At 30.7% G+C, this 9,310-nt stretch overlaps 1 protein-coding gene across 26 annotated transcripts in view; it reads left to right on the forward strand.

The window, feature by feature from the left end:
• Nucleotides 1-9,310, forward strand: part of LOC148234084 (coiled-coil domain-containing protein AGAP005037) — a 278,647-nt gene that overhangs the window by 223,413 nt on the left and 45,924 nt on the right. The gene's annotated exons all lie outside the window — the stretch shown is intronic.

Consider the following 9,310-nt stretch of genomic DNA (forward strand, 5'->3'; position numbering starts at 1 on the left):
GATGAAATTCCGGCAAAGAAAATATATAATAAAATTGGACCACACTTGCGGAAAATTACGGTATTCCGGTAATTTAACACAATTGCCACATCCAAGGCTGAGATTCGCTGCAAAGAAGAAAGTAGTCGTGTCTCTTGGGCTACGTTGCGAAACTCGGTTAAGTCTTTTTTAAACAACCGGCAACACCTCTTACATCAGACGTGAATGACTTTTACTTGATGTAAGTGAACCGGTTCCGATCGGGCACCATCTCTTGATCGATATACACACGTAATATATACACCGAGTGGCCAAAAACAATGGTCACGCTATAGAGGCACTTGCTATTTATCGATCATCCATTATTCACCATTAATATTATTATCTAAGTGTTACTGTTACAAAGTAAATACAGTATTACATCAATTAAATTTCTTCTTTGGTAATTACATTCAAATATGGATTGATCATACTTCACATAAATATTAACTACCATTTAAGAAAAGCGATTAATTGCGTTTAACTAACAAACATAAGCACAAACTGCTAATTTAATTGATAGTTTTAACGATCTTAGTACGTTAAAGTGAGAACTTGTTTATGTCAAATTATCTCCATAAAAGTCACAAATACCTTATTTAAATATAGCCTTAATTGCACACCACTACATCTTTAATTTATTTTCTATACTATGATTAATTTATATAAATGTAAATATACATAAATTCAATCAATATATTTAATGCATTCAGATTAGTAGTAAAACTGTCTTTTTATAGCTAAGGAAGTATTTTAAATTAACAATAACCTAAAAAATTCTAGTAATCACAAAGAGTACAGCAATATATGTGTCGATATGATCCTCATATTTTTATTTAAAGCTATAAGAATTATCCATAGATACATTTCCGATCACTTTTGTTGAACCAACAGCATGGGTTTTGTCTCGCCCGTTCCACTGTTACTAATCTTGTCTTTTGCAAAAACGGTGACAAAATCTCTCGATGCGGAAATATAAATATACGTTGTATTTATGAATTTTGAATAGGCCTTCAACAAGGTTTGTCATGGATTATTAGTAAAAAAAGTATTAGACCTTGGTTGTTTATATGATTTAACTCAATTATTCTCTAGTTATATCAGCAAACTTTTCCAAAGGAATTCCTTTGTAAAAAACCAGCCTACTCGCCTATGACTATCGCCATCCGGCTCCTTAATACGCTGATATTGCACATTGATCTATTTAATGTCAGCTACAAGGAGCTGATCTGTTTTGTAATCATTTTTACTAATAAATATTTTTTATGTTACCTGTATTATGTTTAAACCTGTGTGTATTTTATTATTGTATTTTGATAATAAATTATGTAATGTTAAAAGAAAATTTTCTTACATACATATAATATTAAGGTGATTTGTCATCAGCATAAACAAACATATAGACGTGTTGTGTTTATACTATGTCATTGTCTTTAGATTAAGAACATCGTTTATAAAATAAAACCTTGTCTTTAATATTGATTTTAAAATATTTTAATTAGGCTTTCGTTTCAAGTTTTACATTAATAGTTAATGAGCGCAATCGTTCAACTTATTTTTATATGGTTTCTATGGTTATTACAAAGGTATTATTAATTTAAAAATTAGTTATATATCAAAAAAAAATTAACTATTGTATTCAAAAAGATATTATAATTATTAATATGTTCTTTTTATTGTGTTCTTCTTTTTAATATAATTTTTGAGCAATATTAAATCCTCATTTCTATTTAAAATAATTATCTTTTTACCAGTTATTCTCAATTATTATCACTTTAAATTTGTGCTTTTTAAATATATAAATTATGTGTCTATATTATTTAATCTAATGATACAGCCTACTATTTGTTATTAAGTACAGAGTGAAGGGTCTAATTCAAACGTTGATTGTATTCCGGATGTATGATTGTACACAATGTGCTTCATTGTTAGGTACAATACAAAAAAATGTTTCATTGCTTAGTACAAAATTTCATACTAAGCAATTTACTCGACTTATTGATCATTAAGTAGAGTGTTATTGATGGGTCTTATTCATTGAACACACAATATTATTTTAAAAATAAGTCTATGGTATTAATTTTATTGTGAATATAAACAATAGATACAATTGAGGTCTTGTATTAATATCAGAATTACCTTTTTTTATATTATTGCTAGGAAAATTCTTTCGCTTATAACCTTATAACTATTGTATAAAAATTCAAACACACTTTTCTTAATTGATCAATTAGCGTTATTAGAACCGACACATTTTATTTCTATAGTGGAGTTCTATATTTGAAAAAATATTATTGACCTTATTGTGTTATAAATAAATGCTAAATTAATTTATGGTGTGGTGAAATATTCGAAAGCTAAATCAGTGTCGTGCAAAATTTAACCTTTCTGATTGACCAGTAAAAATTGGATATCGCAGCTCTTGGTGAATTTTATCTCTTAGCTGGTATGATCAGACATCATTTTCCTTGGGTGTAATTTCAATTACGCAAATTGCTTTAGGGCTTTACTTTGCACATTCGTTGTGCAGACGGGTTTCTGAAATATAAAGAACAATGCCTGCAGCAAACATAGCTTAGTATACATTTTAATCTGAGCTTTGTCTTAGAAACACCCCATAAGTTTTCATAATAAATTGTAGACTATTTATTTTCTATCTTTAATTACACTGGTCGACAAATTTTGACGAATGTGTTATCCGTTCAATTATATATTCTGGCACTTGAAATAAAATTCATACGCCTTTTGATCCAGAACCGTCATTATTTTCTTTGAAAAGCTGGTGTAAATTCACCGCACGTATAACAAAAAAAGTCTTGCACTTTCAAGGCACTTTTAAAAAAAAATTACTATTAACTTACAAAAACACGTCAAAACATGTGCTCAGTTAAAGAGTAAGTTAGAAACATGAGTCAATTGTTGTCGAATCGGTGTTGCTTCCCGAAAAAAAACGAATCATATATTGAAATCCCACAATAACCTGTAATATTTACGATTTTGAAATTAGCGAAAAATTTTCTATCGGTATTAGCTTTTTTTACTTTAAAGGGACAAAAATTGTGTTAACAAGTGTTATCAATCAATGCTTTGCACTTGTATTTTAATATGAATTAAGATCAGTTTTGATTTAACTTTTTAAACAACATAGAAGTGCAATATATCTTTAAAGTGCTCTTTAAGATTCGATGGCTATGGCAGAACTTAATTTAAACATAAAAAGTATTATGAAGCATTCTGTACATATTTATGTACCAGATACATACATAGTGTTTATATCTGGCGGAATTTTAATGCGCGTTACATATATTCTGCATAGTTACGCAATTTTTCGAGGGCCGTTCGCATTTCTCAAGAGTTCTCATTTGGTCTTTCGGTCTTTTTGTATCAAGGCGAGGACAGCTACGATGGATCCAAAAGGATCTGGAGTACCACAAGAACCGGTTTCTCTTGATGTATTATATGTGCGTCGCACGGCGAAATGTCGCAGTACCTCTCTGAAAATAAAATTCTTCGGATCAAGGCAATAGTGATTAAGATCTATAGCAAACAGATCACATAGTTGACATTCTTTACACTTTATGTTGAAACTAGACACATTGAAAGCTTTGTGTAATAAGATTTATAAATAAAACCAGTATTTTAAAGCAGTTCATATATAGGTAATCTCGAATTGAATGAAACGAAAAAATCATTTTTGTATGTTTATTTTTAATTTTTATTTTAAATATATAACCTTCTCCTACCTCTCACAACATCCTTTTCTCATCCCCGATTATTAAATGATTGAATAAAGTCCACTTAACTTCAAAATCCAGAAGTTATTGGGATATGCGGTTATCTTAGCTCAATTCGTGTGGAACAAATTCACGTAGTCTCCAAGCCTTCCCAATCTACTGAATTTGTCTATGCACTGTTTAGTTTCTCGGCCAGCTGATGTATAGTTTGAGTAGGATCTGCTTCCATTTCTGCAGCCAGGAAATCATCGTCTAACTTTTCTGATCTCTCACATGCAGAACTTTTCTTGATATCGTAATATTCCATTTGAATTTTTTTTAAACAATTTATGACATTAACTGGTATCTAATGAATCACATACATTTAAGAAATTTATATATAAAGTAATTATGTATAAATTGCTTATATTATACTTAATCAACAATTTTATGGCCTATTTTTATTTTTAAATATCGAAATGTTGATTCTTCATGTCCACTAGAAACGTATTAAATTTATAAAAATGAGATTAATTTTTAGATTACCTAATATATTTGTGTGTGTAATATTTTATTACATAAATATTTTAAACACAATAAAATATTTTCATTAATCTATAAAGATTATCTAATAAAAAAATAATATCATTTTCCATTATTTTATAGGCAGCTTTAGAATAGTAATGTTTGCTCGTAGCAATCGTATTATTGAGTTCAGATGGAGTTTATTTTTATTTAATCAGAAAACAAATATTTTATATTGCAATATAAACTTTCACCGTCGCTTGATAAGTTAGGCAATTTTCATCTTAATTATGACATTCATAAAAATGTAGAAAGTCTGAAACAATTATCGTTGAATTTGCTTCAAGTTTCTATACTATAAAATGTATACATAAATACTACATCTCAGTGAACATCATCTTAATTATTTACTTCAAATGATATTTTCTATAATTTAATATAATATACAAGGTGTTCCATAAGATGATTAATAATTTAAAAATAAATAGCTTAGTTTATTAATAAAAAAAAAATTTATAAAAAAATGTATATTTTTTAAAATAAAAAATTCTATTCGGTTACGATTTTACTTGATTTTTTTTCTGGTGTGATCCACAGATAATTAATATGATAACCAATTGCCTATCAGTGTCATTTTTAAATTTTTATGAGAGTTCAGTCGATTTCAGATTTTCTTGACCTGTAGGAGAATCTCAATTATATATATGCTTTCGATAACTAATTGCTTTTAATATCATAAAATACACAATTAATTTTCAAGGCACTTGATGCCGGCGGAATGCTCAAACCATCTCAATAGATATATTCTAGACTGGCTTTTCTTTATTAAGGGTCTTGGTGTGATTTTCGAGAAGCACTTAAAATCCAGTCTGCACATTGCACACTTATATCAGATCAATAGAGATGCGCGCTACTTTAGGAATACTTTAGTATTGCGCACCCTTTATGATGCCCTAGTACACCGCATACTAAAGCTTGCTAAAGTAAATTCCTTCGCTGTTTATATTTAAATGAATACGGATAATACCCATTATTGTTTCCCAGTGCATTACTTTTTAATACATTTCACTGTCAACTTGCAAATGTGTATATATAATTAAACATTTTTAAAAATTGCTTAAAGCAATAGCTTACAACCCTTCGGTGCTCAAAATGTAGATCCCAGAAGGCGATCATATTTCTCTTCATTGTAAATGTTAGGATTGGAGTACTTGCCAACTCTTCCTTGGCCATGACCGTCCGATTGCGATTCTGATATTTTCTCGTCCACCTATAATTTAATTTTAATAAATTAATAAATAAGTTTAGAAATTTTTGGACTAACCTGTATAATATTATTGTTTAATTTCACTCATGTGAGTATTTTTGATCTTTTATTTTATGTCCACTTTCGCTCCAATAATTAATTCTATCGACTCTCGCTCGTGTACACGCAATTCGTATTCAGGTAAGTATTGCGATTGTTCGGCGATAAATACTGATACAAGTTTTAATTATTTCCTGTCTTTAGATAAGTCAAAGGGAGTAATAAAAAACATTGATAAAAAGCATTTACATAAATTAATATGAAAAAAAATTGCAATCTTTTTCGTAGAGCGAAAGACCTTACATAATCTAGTGTAAGAGCGCTCACTTTCTTCCGATTGATGTCTGAACGAAATATCGCTAACGGGCCATATATTATATTATGCCATGCTATATAATAGTACATTTTAATGATACATAATGTACTTTCGATTTGTTCGATTACGACAAATTGCTCTAGTTGTTTGTGCAGTGTTATTATGTTGCTTTTTTTTTAACTTTGCCTACAAGAGGCTAATTAAATCGGCAACTAACTCATATTAATAATAAAACAGCGCTTCATAAATCATAACGTTTATTACATGTTTAAATAACGATACAAAACATTAACATAACAATATTCATTAGCCCGTTTATAGATTTTTTTGAGAATAATTACATGAAGTTGTATAACTAATTAAAAAAAGTGATATATTACCTTTGCTTCCGCATCGATGAAACCATTTGAGATGCCAGAAAATTAAATCTATTTATCACAACGGACTAACGTGTATATTTAATTAATAATTATAAAACACTTAATTACACTGACAAAATAAAAAAATAATAATTACTGATCGAGAAATGGCAACGTTTTTTTTTTGCTTCAGAAAGGAAGTATGCCAACTCTTAATGATGTTGACGTGTTAAGTTCAAAAATGACAATAAAAACCTTGAATTAGCTCTAGTTTTTACCATATTAATTATTATTAAAATAAGACTACAAAATCTACTTGTTAAAAACACAATAGCACAATGTAAACTGGGCATTAGTTGCATGGTACGTTGTTTCTTTACCGCCCTCTTGTACAATATTAGCTTAGTATTAAGTGTTTCACACGTAATATACCGACAGTAGTCTGCCAACATTGATGGGCTCCGTTTCCCTTGATAGTGTCTCTCCATACCAGATATGTCTTAATGAAAGTGTTCGTCATGCTCGTCTTTCACAGAACCACAGAAAAAGTCTTTTCATAACATAACAGTATATTATCCACTAGTCCTTGGTAACCATTGGTATTTGCTCTTATTCTGAAAGAACTATAAGCTTATTTTTTATTACAACAAGTGTGTATAAGAGCCTGATTTTTGGACCCACCAATATCCCCTCTTTAACTTCGGCCTCATTTACATGCGGAGATTAAGATCCACGGGCTTGACAAAATTCCTTATGCGTCCTAATTTTATATGCAAATCTGGTATTATTCTCAAATTGCCATTTACGAGGATTGTATTTATAACGTTCATTGATCCAGGTTTTAGTAATGTCATTCGTGGCCATTCTCTATTTTTGCAATGTAGTGCTCTGTCTCTGCTATCCCATTTACAGATATAACAACAATACTTTGTACAAACTAGCTGAAGTCCGAGCACTATAGCTACAATTTTTAAATCAATACAGACCTGCCATTTGTGTTCTTGATAGCCGATTTTTACAAGAATGTGCTTTATGTTATCATAGCATTATTTTACCTGTTTTGCATGTCCTATAGGAACAGAGGGTAATGTATTGCCGCTATATAACACAACTGCTTTTAGGTCTCTACATTTATTTGGTTTATAGCTAAAATTGATAAGCCTTTTTACATCGTTAAAAAATGAATGTAAATGTTGATGACGAAAACAGAACACACAGATTCATTGCTGTAACCTGGATCCGAGAAGCTCAGATTTATTTTTAACAAATTTGAGTCATTAAATTCAGTTAAGAGGTTTTTGTTGATTTTTTGCCGGAATGAAATCTGAATTTGTGAATGTTTATGGCTCTGCACCATCATTATCTTCCCTGTATATTCTTATTCTGCCGTGTCAAGTGAATATAATTCTGGTGGCTGAGGAATGAGAATATGTAATGCCTGCACTACACTCTCTGGAAGTGGGCCAAGGTTGGCCAAGGACGGATAATATAGTGGGTTACTTCGGTCGAGTTCGGTTCTGCCCGCTCTAAAATCTATCGGAAGCTGTCCGAGGTTACCGAGAACGGGAGAGTAATTCAGTCGACTTAGCCAGCTTTGAGCGCTTCCGAACATTGTCGGCAAAAGGACCGGAGTCAAAGGGACCGTAGCGGTTAGATACTTCCCCTTTCGCTCTCTCGCGTGCTAAGTGACGAGAGTCAGAGAGATAATGATATGTTTTTTTGTAAACTGAGATAGAACGAGTAACTCGGTTCAATTTAACATGCATGACGAACGCTGCATCGTGGTCACGTGGTCAAGTTATAATACCACATGCTTATCGGGGACTTTAACAGACTCTTACTGACATCTTTAAATATTTTAGGGCACCAAAAGAGATTAATTATATTTTTGATAGTATATTCTTCTAACAGATCGTTATTATATTTTTTTTATATAAAATTAAATATTAAAAAAAGAATTAGTGGTACTTGATTTTGTTAAAAAAAATCGTTTCGAATATCCTTATGTATTTTCCTAGATCGGTTTATATAAATGTCACACCATAACGAATTCTTATTTAGAATCGATGGCGACAAATTCTAGAATAGTCACAGATGTGTTGTTCGTATTCTGAAGTATCATTTTTATGCCTCATGGCATTTTGAAAAAGCCGACAAAGATTTTGCGTAAATTGAATATTTATAATATGACAATTTAAAAATTGTGATTATTTGGCACATTTTTCGATCGCGGTCACTCACGGCCGCCGTCCGGACGGCATATGAAATTTGTGGCAGTGTGGCCGCTACTGGGAAGTCGGCGACCTCGGCCGACTTCATTTGAACTTCGGTTCGGACAACTTCCAGAGAGTGTAGGCAAGCATAAGTGTATCATAGCAATGTAAATGACTAATACAATTGAAAAATATTTTTAAATTACAATCATATTAACATATGTTTCATGTACAGACATTTTTTTTATCTGTATTTACGAATTATTAAATATACATACATGTTTATATTGATCATCTATGATCAAAATTTTTGTTGCGCAATAACTGCGTGGGGACTATGCTTTATTCTAATCTGCAAGCTTACAATCAAAGTGTAAGTGTAGTTTGTAGGCGGTTTTACGATATTTCGCTTTTGCGAAACAAACGTGAATTCTCCATAAATGTAACAAAAATTGTCAACATTATTCACACACTTTCGAAGCATTGTGTCCTAAATACACTCACTTACTGATAAACTGGAGTAAATCTTTCATGTTGGATTTCACTAAGGGAACTGTCGCAACTAGTGCAGAATGATGCAATCTCTGATTAGTATTGATATATGGTGACTCTTATCCGAACTAGAAGAGGCTGGTAGGAGAATTCTTTGACTGACACAATGACTTATGAATAGAATCAGAAAAAAAAGCAAATTTAGTGCCATGTATAATATTTTATAAATATAAACTAAAATAAAAACGTAAGATTAAATGTAAATTTAACATTTATTTAAAAAATAAAAACTAGAGCCAAATTGCAATTTTTATTATAAGATTATTGTTTTGCGCCCTCGAATTAATAATAATCGACTACTTTGGTTT

This window comes from Plectrocnemia conspersa, unplaced genomic scaffold (assembly GCF_051122295.1).
Source record: "Plectrocnemia conspersa isolate PC_06_02 unplaced genomic scaffold, ASM5112229v1 ptg000006l, whole genome shotgun sequence".
In the NCBI taxonomy this organism is placed as follows: domain Eukaryota; kingdom Metazoa; phylum Arthropoda; class Insecta; order Trichoptera; family Polycentropodidae; genus Plectrocnemia; species Plectrocnemia conspersa.